The sequence below is a fragment of the Odocoileus virginianus genome, chromosome 15 (assembly GCF_023699985.2).
Source record: "Odocoileus virginianus isolate 20LAN1187 ecotype Illinois chromosome 15, Ovbor_1.2, whole genome shotgun sequence".
NCBI classification, from domain to species: domain Eukaryota; kingdom Metazoa; phylum Chordata; class Mammalia; order Artiodactyla; family Cervidae; genus Odocoileus; species Odocoileus virginianus.
The window spans coordinates 39,932,040-39,946,739 of record NC_069688.1 but is presented as its reverse complement, the minus strand read 5'-3'; positions in this window follow the sequence as shown (position 1 = coordinate 39,946,739).

Sequence of the window (14,700 nt, the reverse complement as noted above, 5' to 3'; positions counted from 1 at the left end):
TTATATGTGAAACAGATCACCAGCCCAGGTTCGAGGCATGAGACAGGGTGCTCAGGGCTGGTGCACTGGGAAGACCCTGAGGGATGGGATGGGGAGGGAGGTCGGAGGGGGCTTCAGGATGGGGAACACATGTGCACCCATGGCTGATTCATGTCAATGTATGGCAAAAACCACTACAATACTGTAAAGTAATTAGCCTCCAATTAAAATAAATAAATTAATTAAATAAATAGAAGGTACCTGGAAAAATAAAATTATCCTCATTTCCACTAAATATAGCCACATTAAGACTAATTTATTTGCAAAATAAACCTGGTTTCAATAAAAAAGAAAAGAAAGGAAAAGAAAACCTGGCTCTTAAGAACAAATGAAACAGAATATTTTTCTCTGTCTGCCTGCTTGCTTCCTTTTTCTCTGAAACTGTCAGATATGCTTTGGATCAAGATTCAAGACTTGATTTGGGGCTCGTGAACAATAGCCTAAATGGTCCTTTCAGCTTGTCCTGGGTTCAGCATTCATAGCTTACCTACAGAGTTATATGACAATAGTACCCTATCCAGCCAACCACTGGAGTGCCATATTGAGGTTTAAGGGCAAGACCTCAGATACAAACACTTTTGCACTTTGTTTTTCTCTCCTTTATTCCCCCTGCAAGAATTTCACAGAGTATGGTTACTTTGGAGGCATTATATGAGTATTTTGGGGTCTTCTGGGCAAAATAATATAACCCCAATAAAACACTGTTGAAATTTATTAATGAAAAATTTTTTTCTGTGAAATTCACAAAGCATAAAATTAATCATATTAAAGTAAACAATTAAGCAACATTTCTCATTTTCACAATATTATACAACCAACCACTTATGTAGTTCCAAAACACTTTAATCACCCCAGGAAGAAACACTGTACCCATTAAGCAGTTACTACCTATTCCTCTCTCCTTCCAGATTATAACAAACACTAGAGTTTAGCCTTTTTTTCCCCTGCACTAACAAAATGAATGAACAAAGAATATTAAAATCTCTGGGCCTATGTTTTTACCTATATAATTGGGACAGTATACTCGTGTCACCATTTAGTGACGAATAAACAGGGCATGTGGCACAAAACAGTAGACCCTGCATGAAGATATTATTTCTTTCATCATACACCTTTACACACATTTATTATTGTGTAGTGAACAAAAGGATCTATCCTTTGCAATACACTGATTTGTCACTTTTTAACTAGGAACTTCTCCTTGCTTATACAAAGTTTTTTTGTACAGTATGCAATTTTTCCTTTAAAGCTCTTTGAAGGATAAAGAAGAAGAACAAAGAGTATAAGAATGAGAAGGAGGGTAGCGGAGGAAAGCAAGGAAATGTTCTTTTTTTATCACCAGGAATTCAGGGCCACACAGTGACTGAGTATGCAGAACAAGAGCCAGGACAGAAACCTCATTTCACTGACTTTCAGCTCAACCCCTTTCCACTTGGCTACACTGCTCTAAATGAGCTCCTAGACAAAGGGATCTCTAAAATATGAAAGAATGCTAAGGAGGGTGATTCATGGATGGAAAAATGGAAATTTCCTAAAGGACGGTCTCTCAGTCATTAGAAAGTCACTTTCTAAAGTTAGTGCTGCCCAGCAGGGAGGCTTTTCAGGCCTTCCATTTACTTATAAGTGAAAGTCAGAAAAGCAGAAGAGAGAGGAGAGCTGGGAAGTTTGAATGCGCTGTAAACAAGGAGAGGTGAAAACCAGGTTTTTCTGAGAAAAGGATCATTGGAAGGATGCCAGGGAACTGAATGATACAATAGTGCAAACGCTGTCACTCCAACTGAAAAGCAATTAGAAATACAGGGATGTGTGTGCACGTCTGTGTGTGATCTCTGTCGTGAGAGAAGTCATCGTATTTATACTCTCACTGAGAAGACAGACTGGAAAAATGATGCTTTTATCTCCTCTTTCTTTCTCTTTGTGTCTTTTTCTCTTTATCTCACAATTTGAACAATTAGATAATACACATTAGTAAGAGTAAAGTGAAGCACAGAGGGAAAACCCCTTTGAATGATTTATATTAATATGTTTTCTTTAAAAATCAAAAATAAACATAAACTGCCACTAAAGTATTAATATAAATGTGTAAAATTAGTATGGTAATGGTACTTTAGTAATCAAAATTAAAGTACATAAATTTACTGCATTGAGTCTTTTCGAAAATAAGATGGTGATACAAATGAACATATATCTTTAAAATGTTATTTCACTTCTTTTTTTAATGTGTTAGACTATTCTCAGATATCACCTAAAATATCACTGTTCCTAAAAATAATTATTTTTGGTATATATTAAATAATGAAGTATCAGAGCATTAAACTGATCAGTGTATATTTTCCTTAAAAAACCTGAAAACAAATTTTGCATTTTAAAGCAAAATTTTTTCTGAAAACTTTATTACATTAATTTTATCATTCCTTCACTTTATTCTAGGAAATATTTTTCACTACTGTTGGAAAAGTGATACTGTTGGATACCTAAGCCCCATATACCCACCAAGTACTTCTCTTCAAAACTTAAGAGATTTGGCTTAGACTTAGTGTAATGTGTATAAGTAGAATCTATATTGAATTGTGTTAGGTAGAGTTACAGCCTTCTGTCTAATCTAAATAATACCACCAAGTAATGACCAGAGCTCCCTCCATCTGCAATCTATGCACAATCGATGGAATTAGAAGTAGTTCTTTAATTACATGACATTAGACTTTGAGAATGGATGAAAAAGGTAAGACTATAAATACTTTAAACTACTCCAAGCCTAGAGTATTTTGTATTGCCTCATGCTTAGTCATTGAGATTAGACAGACCTAGTTTGGGACCATTTTAAAATTATTGTTTAATGTCTCCAAAAAGTAGTTAAGATTTGATTAGTGAGAAGGAGACAATTGATTTTCTTTATATCAATTTCACTATGAAATAACAGTAGACTAATTCATGTCATATTACTAATGACTACATTAAAAATGGTATTTCTGATAGACTAGTCTTTCTTTCTTTCTTTTCTCCCCCTTTTTAAACTTATCCAATTATTAATTACCCTGAAAATGGAGGAAGAGCTGTATGTCCAACTATGGAGAGAAGATTGGGTTATCATCGGTACTTGGTTCCTTCAGGATTAAAGTCTTGTTTAGAAGGTAGTTTTAAATTACAACTAAAATTATCTGAGAAGAATTGGGGTTTTGGATGCATCTAAAATCTTCAAAAAGCATTTTAAAAAAACTATAAGAAATTAAAATCCTTAAAAAATATAAGAATCAAGGGATAGAATTATTATATATTATATATTATATATATATATATATTGGAGCTCTGAGTGCTGCATTTTTAAAAGCACTGGACTTTTAAAATGTCAAATTATTTTGGGGGTAGGGAAGTGGGATGAGAGGAAGACATTCATTTTATCACAGTGTCTGAAAATTAGTTTTTTTGCTGAGATATGAGTAGGAATCTTCATGTTTTGTTGGATTAGAATATTTCCTGGAATTACAAAGCAAGATAACATTTGATGCTAGTTGTAAAATACATAATGAAGGAATAGGAAAACAGTTATGCTATGACATATATATGAACTTTTAGACATTCTTAAAATAACTTTTGCTTTGCTTTGATAGGGAAGATTCAACCAAATCCGTTAAAGGCAGATTTATTTCAATGTCATGATTTATAGTATAGATTAGATTTAACTTTCTCTTCAGCATAATTTTTTGTTTCAGCAAGAAGAGAAATATAGACTTTTCCTGGCTTTGCACAAAATACCATGAAGAATTAAGGGCACTTTGTATAAATTGAACTAAAAAGGCTCATTTGCTTCAGATAGCCAGGTAACTCAAGAAAATTACTTTTTAAGCTTAAATTGTCATGATAACTGGCTCAATTTTTCATTTTTTATCAGAGGTTGCACATACTTAAGTGGGTCTTGTTCTAACTTATTGCACTTGTTCTTAAATTTATTTCTAAATTTGAGAAAAAGTAAGAAAATGAAAGATTATTTATCTTTCTGAGACTGTTGTGTAGGGACATTTTTAGTAGGATAAAAGCATGCTACAGAGTTTCTCAGAGACGACTTTGGTTATTTTTATATTCTACACAAGTCTTTCTGTAACTAGTATATATATATATATATATATATATATATATATATATATATATATAGTTATTGAGTTAAACAGAATCATGAAACCATTGGAGAAAATCTCTGAGTATTTTTTAGGTGATCCTTTGTGTCCCCAAAATAATATATATTATCTACATTATATTTTATTAACCATAAAAGACTGATATATATTATATAGGAAAATATTCCTTCTTAAAAATGTAAAGCTGGAAAATACTAAAACAATAGATTTGATATTCACTTATTAAGTTAAAAAAGGGAACTAAGTAATAAACAGGTCATTGGCATCTGGATTAATAAACTGCTATTTTGTTATACATAGAAGTTAGATTTGGCTCAAGAGGCAGTGGCTAAACTCAATCAGAATGGTTATAAGAAAGTTGTCCAACTATTGAGTGGTGTATATTATAAAGGATTATATTACTACTTTAGAAGAGATAGTTGGTGATTGGTATTTGAAGATCACTGATGGGGTAGACAAGTGACATTAAAATTTTGAATTATCTAACCTCAACTTATTCACTCCATGTTCAGTTATTTTAAAAATATTCTCTTATATTCTGTTGTATCAAACAGGTTGCTCTTCAGTCAAAAGAATTTGCAGTCATGAGGAAGGACTTCAATGGGAACTTGAAACATGGTTAGGATCTAAATGGGCAGAGATAACTAGGTTGTATTACAGTCTTTTAGTCTTTTAGAATGAAGTAGCATAGGAAGGATAGACATGTCATATTTGAACCAATCTAGCTAGAGTGGAAGGTGTGGATTGAGGTTTACTAGGATGCAATATTGGAACAGTAAGTAAAGGCCAAATTATGAAGGCTATCAAATCAAAGGTGAAACAAAACAAGAAATGAGTTGTTCTTGTTTCCTTCTCCCCTGTCTTCTTACATCCATGTTTGTGCTCATTGTTCAATCATAAGCTATCCACTGAAGCCATCACTTCAAGAACCACCCAACTGTAACTAATGGCCCCCTCCTATGAATTACATGAGAAAATAAACTGTAGTTAAAGTGACTGTTTGAGTCTACAGGGACAGGAATAGGGGCTGGCATACAGTGGATGCTGATGCATGCTTGCTGAATGACTTGAGAGAAACTCTACTAACCCTACTATTGCTTTTCACAAATTTTCTATGCTTAAGATAATGGTTATAGACACATCTGTATACTTTATGTTGTCTGCTCATTATAATTGAGCTGTGAAGAAGGTAAAACTACTCTACTTCATAAGTGAAGTAAATTAATCTCTTGAAGTTTTATCTAACAATCTGAAAAGCAAATTAAGGCAATAATTAATTACGATTATTCAGTCAAAAACTGATAAAATACTTGAAAACACACAATATCTACTAAGTAGTGGGTCAAAATTAATATAAAGTATTATACATGGGCTTCCCTGGTGGTTCAGATGGTGAAGAATCCACCTGCAATGCAGGTGACCCAAGTTAAATCCCTGGGTCTGGAAGATCCCCTGGAAAAGAGAATGGCAACTTACTCCAGTATTCTTGCTTGGAAAATCCCATGGACAGAGGAGTCTGGTGTGCTAACAGTCCATGGGGTCATAAAGAGTTGGACATGACTGAGCAACTAACCTATTTTACAGCTGTGGAAGGGAGTGTGATTGTTATTATCCACTGATATAGAGGGAAGAGCATAGTACATTGCTAAAAAAGAACAATATAGGTATGCTAAAATAAGTAGAAAAGTAAAACAACCTTGTGATATGTGCAACCATTTCTCTTTACAAGGAAGAACTTGTGGAAGATATAATTTTGTCAACACTGATTTCAGTCAGTCAGTGGTGAGAAGGAGGAGGAAATCAGCGATGATTATTTTTTCTTTATATATTTTATATTGTTTCATTTGCTATGGTGATTGTGTGTGTTAACTTTGTAATTTTACAGTAGAATTTAATAAAGATGAAATAAGTAATCAAGAAAGAAAAAATGTTCAAAATAAAATACTTTTTAATTGAGAAAATTTAAGAAATTTAGATTGTTATGGGCCAGAACATATTCAAAATTATAAGCTAATTTTATATGCTTATTTGTTAAATTTGAAAATTTGTTTAAAATTAAAATTGCTAACAGATACTTGTGCTTTTCATTTGGAAGTTGGAGTCTATGTTTTGTAAGATGCTAAAAAGTAGCCTTTGAGCCAGTGAGTAATAGTAATGAAAATTCCATTTGTATTTGAGCTACTTTAAAGCCTCTTTTCAAATGAAGGGAAAACTCTCAGTTTGAGACACGAGGTTTTCAAGCTGAGGTTTGTTAAACACTTATTGGAGGTGTTGTATAGAGCCATCAAGCACCATCTGAACAAAACAGATGTTCATATGCCTTTCAAATCTAACGTGATGTATTTTCTTGGTACTAAGGTTTAAGTAGGGACTGGAGAACCATATTTAGAAGAGTAATAAAGAAAAAATAACATGGGAGTGGAAGTAATACCCTAAAAAGTTAATTGTAAACACATTAAAAAAAAAAGACAAGGTGTTTTGTGTATGTGTGTGTGTGTATGTTTATGTTCCACCATACAAGGAGAAGGTTTGAGTTTAACAATACAGATGGTAAAAATGAAACAGGAGAAACAAGAGCAGGAAAAAGGGACTTAAATTTTCTTTGCAGCTTATATTCTGCTGAAAACTGAACATTTCATAAAATTTTGACTTGACTATTTGACCGTTTCAGCTCTCAATAGGATGAAGGATCAAGACAAGAAACTTTCTCTGGACATTTCTCTATCAACAAGGAAGAGTTAGATGATAAATTGGAAGTAGGGAGAAAGTTGTATAAAAAACTACCTGGTTTAAGTTCATAATAGGCAAGTTGAACAACTTTCCTAGTCTAAAAAGGTAAGCAAATTTAAAAAAATATTTCCATAATATGGGAATGATGACAAATCAGAAATTCTAAAGGAAGAGACAGTTCTAAAAGTCAGAATCTCATTTAGAAATCCTAAGGAAAAGAAAACTGATGGCACTAGAAAACAAATAAATAATAAATACAATAAATTTAATTTTACGGTCAAAATTACTTTACATAATAATAGTGAATTTTAAAATGCTCTGAAATTATTTTCTTTATTGAATTATACTTAAAGAAACAGTCTGTGACAAGAACTTGAGTTATAAAAATAGTATGACAATTCCCGCCAATAAAGATGTCACAGTATTTAGATAGATACTTATAACAAAAGTTAAAATTCTTTTAGTAATAGAATGTATTTTTTGCAACAAAAAAAACCCAAATATTTTATACTGGCTTTGTAGGGTTAGTTAATGTTCACCAGATGAGGTGAAAGGAATTTCTTGCAGAGAGCAAGATAAAGATAATATAGTTATTTGAGAAAGCTATACATAGTTTGATCAGACTGGACAAAAGACTGATACAGGGACATGTAAGGATGTACAGGTAGATATTTTGACGGATCGTGGAAAATACTGTTTATCACAATAAGGAGGCAGCACACTTTATCTTAGAAGCTTTGGAAACAGCGCCCTCAGTCCCTGTAAGAAATGTGGAGGCTGCAGTAGTAAAGACTAAAGACACAGAGAACAATTAGCAATAGTCAGACTTGAAATAAGGTAATGCCAGTGGCTTTCAAGAAGAGAGACAGGAGAACTACTTTGGATAGATGTGTATTATAGGCTTTCAGTAGTTACTGCCAGAGACAATAGCTTATTTAGGGCACACATTTCTTGAGGTTTTTTGTTTTTCCCTTAAAATTTATGAAAGTACTTGTTAATATGGGGCTTCCCCTGTGGCTCAGTGGTAAAGAACCCGTCTACCAATGCAGGAGGCAGAAGTTCAATTCTTGGGTTGGGAATATCCCCTGGAGGAGGGCATGGCAACCTACTCCAGTATTTTTGCTTGGAGAATCCCATGGAAAGAGGAGCCTGGTGGGCTACAGCCTATAAAGAGTTGGACACAATTGAAGCAACTGAGCATGCATGCACTTGTTAATACATATAAATTACTAGATTTTCTTTATTTAGTTCATTGAAGAAACAGGACCGATTCCTGACTTGATAAAATGATATAAAATGGAATAATCTGTATTTCCCATTTGTAGATGAAAAACAGGACAATTGCTGGTAATATCCACAATCATCTGAAATCAAACCTCTTATGTCCAGGTTTCATATATTACTCATTTTTCCTTTGCTATTGAGTGAAAGTGCATAATGATATAAATTTAATTCTGTACATCTCATGAAGATACTCCAGTATTTAGAAGGAAATGTGAAAATCAAATTTAACTATATGATTTCAGGATATTTGTAGCTATCTTCTTCCTTTGTTGATTTTTTAAAAAAAAATTATCTATTATTTAAATAGATACTTGGTGGGCTACAGTTCATGGGGTATCAACGATCGGACATGACTATTTGTCCATCCTTCTATCATTATCTAAATAGCACTGCTTTAGATGCTAGAAACATACATGTGAACAAAACTGACAAAATTCTAGCGCCCAAGGAACTGTTTTCTATACTGAGAGTAGAAAGAAAATACATAGTTAAAATATTTATTAATATTATATCAGATGGCTATAAAGACAACTAAAAAACATGGAAGAATGTGCTGGACTGGAATTTGAGATTCTAGAGATAGCAAACATGGAAAACCATACTGAGAAGGTTGAATTTGAGTACAGGCCAAACAGAATTAAGAAAGTGAGCTATACTAACATTTGGGGCTGGAATGTTCTGGTTATAAGAAGCAATAAATGCAACAGGCCAGAGAAAAAATCATGCCCAGTGAGTCAGGAATAAAAAGAAGATAGTATGGTGGAAGCAAAATGAGCAAGAGGAAGGCTGGTAGGAAGGAGACTAAATAAAAGAGATCTTGGGGGGATCTGTTCATGTAAGGCCCACAGGCAGTTGCAAGGACTATCACTTTAAGTAAAGTGTAAAGTGTATGTAAGGTTTTCATGATTGACATAATCAGATTTACAGAAACCCAGAATGATCTTGGGAGCACAGTGACAGGTTAGAAAGCCACAGCAATTATGCAGGCAAGAGAAGATGCTGCATTGAACTTGGATAGAAACAGTGGAGGTGCTGGAAAAATTACATTTCCTAAACCAATTTCTTTAAAAAGAAGAGGGTCAATTCTTTGGGTAATAACAAATATGGAATCATTTGAACATCTCTCCTTCTAACTGACCTCTAATGATACCAAGATAAGATATTTGCATGATTCTGTTTTTCAGCCATAGAGTAGATATGATCTATAGATGGAAACTGATTCTCAGAAAATGATGTAGCTGCACTAGGTACCTCATAAACATATTAGGCTTGATTACACACCAGAGAAGATCTTTACTGGAAAGAAGTGCATGTGATAGGTCCACCACCTATGCATGGCTGAGTCTTTTTATGTGGTTAATATCTGATTATAACCATTAAAACTTGGGTTTATTCCTTATGTTCCATTTCCACAAGGTTGTTAATCAGGCTTAGGGAGTTATTTCCTATAGGCTTGTTTTCTCCTAAGTGTCAGCTCATTAGATAAGCCTGGCCTAATTATTATTAACACAATTATTTTATCTTGAGAATAATTTATTTTACTAGGAAATGAAACATTTGTGTCACCAGGTGAACAATAATGAGGACACTTGCAGTTCCATAAACAAGTTCGAGATTTACTCTCTACTCTTCATCTCACAAATTGTGATAATCACCAGGAGAGCCTTTTAGAAAATTTCACCAAACTGCTCCACTTGACTGTGCTTAATTAGAGTTTAATGTTAATTTTTTTTTCTGCTCATCATAGACACAAGATTATTTTATAGGTTCACTTTGTTTCAAATAGCTGTATTTATTCCTATTCTTACTCATGCTATTATCATTTTGCCAAATTTGGGGGTTTATACCGCACTCACTTCCTGGGCATCACCTATCTCAACACCAATCTACAGAAATCTTTGAAATCATCGCTATGTCCCCAGATCATTATGTCCCAAGACCATTTTGTTTTATCAGTATTTACCCTGGCTGCTTTCCCAGAAGCTCTGAACACTGGTGCTACATTTTTATCAGCCAACATTATTACTATCAGTAGGTATGGTAAAACTGGATAAAGTTTATTTTATTTCAGGATTCATGCATGTATAAAAATTTAGATCTAGTATTCATAAGCTATTTTCTTCTTACCCTAATACCAGAGATTCTCAATCAATTTGCATTCACTTTTTCATAAGAACTGTTGGTGATTTTTTTCTTTTTTGTTTTGTTTAATATGTAGTTTATCAGTGTATATTCTGTATGCCAGCTAACTATCGTCAAAACAAACTGTGCTTTGAATTGCAGTGGTGCCCAAAATTATAGAACTATCAACATTTAATTGACATTATGGCTACTTATCCCACATATCAATGCAATTCATTCCATATCTGTTTATTTATTTACATGATTAACAAATACTTCCAAAGCTTCTAAACTTTTTTTTTACATTTTGTAAATTTGTCTCAATGAAAGCATATTCCTAAATAAACAGAATAGTATAATGAGTTAGTATGTACTCATTACTTAGGTCTAACCAGCAGCAACATTTAGTCAATTTGGTTTCATCTATAAACATATTTCCTCCCCACTCTCCTCTGTATAATTTTGAATATATACTCCACCTCATTATTTTGTAATCCATATTTAAGCATGTATATAACTCTTACAAATAAAAGGACTTTTTAAAAACCCAAAGGTAACAATCATAACTAAAAGTCTCCCCAATTCCTTCATACGATCCAATATTCATCAGTGTTCAAATTCCTCCATTTTTCGTAAGAGTTGACTTATCAAGACAGATTCACAGCAATCATAGCTTTTAATCAATGCCAAATTTCACTAACAATTCAAGTGACACAAGTAAAAAAGGCATAGACATAGCATTTCTTTTTTCTTGAGGTGAGTGGCATTCAAATGTAACTTCTTATTTGCCCCATCCCACTACATACATTTTGATTCAGGACCACACAATTATAGATTGTTAGAATGTGTATATGTTGTCAATATAAGCAGAAAAAGAGGTGCTAAAATCTGTGGTTTCTTAGATGTTATATTTGATGAATTACCTTGGGAAAAGAGATTATATGGCTAGCTTAATCTCTTAGTCATATATTTTCCATAAATTACACACACACACACACACACACACACACACACACAGAGGCAGTCTAGTTAAATCCTGTTAAACTGTTAAAAACAAGGAGTTCTGGTGAAGACCAGCATTCCCCTAGGAGAGAAAGCAGAAGTTAGTTACAGGGCCATTGTTAATTATTTTTGTTTTGTTCCAGTCATATATGACTTTTGGAGAAGGAAGTGGCAACCCACTCCAGTATTCTTGCCTGGAAATTTCATGGATAGAAGAGCCTGGCAGGTTACAGTCCATGGGTCTTAAAAGAGTTGGATAACTTAGTGACTAAGCAACATTACAGAAACACACACAAACATACATACATATAGTGGAGAAGGAAATGGCAACTCACTCCAGTATTCTTTCTTGGAAAATCCCATGGACAGAGGAGCCTGGCAGGCTACCATCCATAGGGTTGCAGAGAGTTTGACATGACTGAAGCAACTTAGCATAGCATATATGACATTACAGATCACTTTCCAAATAAAAGTCTGTCATTGCAAGTTGTTGGTTATTTTAAGTCTTATAAAATGCATTGCTATCTCTTCCCTTTTCTCTTATTTTTCTCTCCTTGCAATTTATTTGTTGAGGAAAACAAGTTACATGTCTTGTACTATTTTGTAATCTAGATGTTTCCATTGTCTTTCTGTGGTGTCATTTAATATGTTCCTTTATTTTTTTATTGCTGTTGTTATTGTTGTTTAATTTTTGTATTTCTTATAAATGAGCTTTATCAAAAACACTGATTAATTTTATTTTAGAGTTTTGTTTTGTTTTTTTTTTAATAAGGAGGTGCTTCCCAGGTGGTACAGTTGGTAAAGAATCTGTCTGTCAACACAGGAGATGCAAGAAATGTGGGTTTGATAGCTGAGTAGGAAAGATTCCCTGGAGTAGGAAATGGCAACCCCCTATAGTATTCTTGCTGGGATAATCCCATGGACAGGGGATCCTGGCAGGCTAGAGTCCATGGGGTTGCAGAGTCAGACATGACTGAGTGATTGAGCATGCATGCACACTTTATATAGGTTTTGCATAGGTATTTTGTAATTCCATCAGAAGCATATAACATCTGTGATATTGATAGTCACTAATGATCATTGCCTAGATACATTTCCTTATAAGAGGATGCAAAATAGTGAATACATAATACTATTATTATTTCTTTATTTATTAACTCTAAACATTTGTATAAGAAAGTCATCCTTATCTAATTCAGTTACTGTGACTGAGATACAGTCCATATAGGAAAGCCAAGATGGAATTAGATTATTTTTGCTTCATTTGTCTGTTTTCAAAATAATGAGTTAGTGTATTAAGCACTTTCCAAATGGAGGCCTTGAGAGTTTTATTTTTGTTGGGTTTACTTTATATATGATTACAAACTCATGGATTTAAACACATTTGATGTTTAAATATGCTGTGTCCAGTGGCCAGGATCCAGGATGGAGGCATCTGTGGGCCCTGGGCATATGGGGTGGATCCAGCCACACTGCCGTGCAGCAGGCCTCATTTCTTTCTCTTCCACTCACAGTAACATCACAGTGGCTGCACAAGGAGAACCCCAAGTTCAGTTCAAACTTGCATTTGTTGGTGATGGTGGTACCAGAAAAAACGCATTCCTGAAATGGCATCCGACGGGAGAATCTGAGAACATGTATGTAGCTTCCGTGGGCTTCCCTGGTGACTCAGTGGGTAAGAACATACCTGCAATGCAGGATCCATAGGAGGTGCGGATCAACCTCTATTCTGTCTTTACACTAACTGGATATATTGTAAACATGCTATTCATTTCATTGATAAGTTTTTAACTGACTATATCAAGAAAATTCAATTTCTCAATTGTTTAGTTGAAATAAAAAAAAATGACTTCCCTCTTGGGTATTCTTTTACTCACTATTAGAAAATTCTGTGACGCTAACATAGACAAATTTTGTTTGCTTACCTTTTTAACAGTGACTCATTCACAAATATTTTTATCTACTATTCTCAAGATTCAATACTACTACTTAGCATTGTATAGACTTGAATTATTTACAAAGCAAGCTTTAGTGCATGTTCTATTGTTAGACAGATTCCTAGGAGTAGAATTGCTGGATATGTTCAAGTTTAATAGATAATGCCAAACATATTTCAAAATAAACTGTAACAGTTTCACTCTCATTAATAATGCATGAGAATTCCATGTTTCTTTCGCATCATACTGATGCTTTCTGTTGTCTTTTTTCTTTTTCTTTTTTCTTCATTTTTATTTAGTCACTCTAGAGGATGTATAGTGGTAACTACTTGGAAGAGGATTAAAGGTTCTAAGTGTCCAGGCTGAGGAAACAATCAAAATTGGGAAGATAGTAGGAGCAGGAGAGGTGGTGGGTCTGTTGCTGGGCATCAGAGGCTCAATTTTAGACAGGTGATGTTTGAAGATTTCATGAAATGTCCAGTTGGAAGTGTTGAATGGATAGTTGCATACAGTAGTCTTCATTCTCAGAAGTTATTTAGGCAAGAAATTAAAATTTGAGGGTAGTCATATTTACAGCCATATATATACACAGTGCATCATAAGAAATGCTGGGCTGGATGAAGCACAAGCCAGAATCGAGATTGCCCAGAGAAATATCAGTAAACTCAGATATGCAGATGACATGCCACACCCTTATGGCAGAAAATGAAGAAGAACTAAAGAGTCTCTTGATGAAAGTGAAAGAGGAGAATGAAAAAGTTGGCTTAAAACTCAACATTCAGAAAACTAAGATCATGGCATCTGGTCCCATCACTTCATGACAAATAGATGGGGAAACAATGGAAACAGTGACAGACTTTATTTTTTTGACTCCAAAATCACTGCAGATGGTGACTGCAGCCAGGAAATTAAAAGACACCTCTCCTTGGGAAAAAAGTTATGACCAACCTAGACAGCTTATTAAAAAGCAGAGACATTACTTTACCAACAAAGGTCGACCTAGTCAAAGCTATGGTTTTTCCAGTAGCCATGTAGGATGTGAGAGTTGGACCATAAAGAAAGCTGAGTGCCGAAGAACTGATGCTTTTGAAATGTGGTGTTGGAAGACTCTTGAGAGTTCCTTGAACTGCAAGGAGATTCAAAAAGTCCATCCTAAAGAAAATCAGTCCTGACTATTCATTGGAAGGACTGATGCTGAAGTTGAAACTCCAATAGTTTGGCCACCTGATCTGAAGAACTGACTCATTTGAAAAGACCCTGATGCTGGGAAAGATGGAAAGCAGGAGGAGGAGACATCAGAGGATGAGATGGTTACATGGCATCACCAACTTGATGGTCATGAGTTTGAGCAAGTTCCAGGAGTTGGTGAAGGACAGGGAAGCCTGGAGTTTTGCAGTCATGGGGTCACAAAGAGTCAGTGACTGAACTGAAGTGAGTCAGATAATATTGCCAAG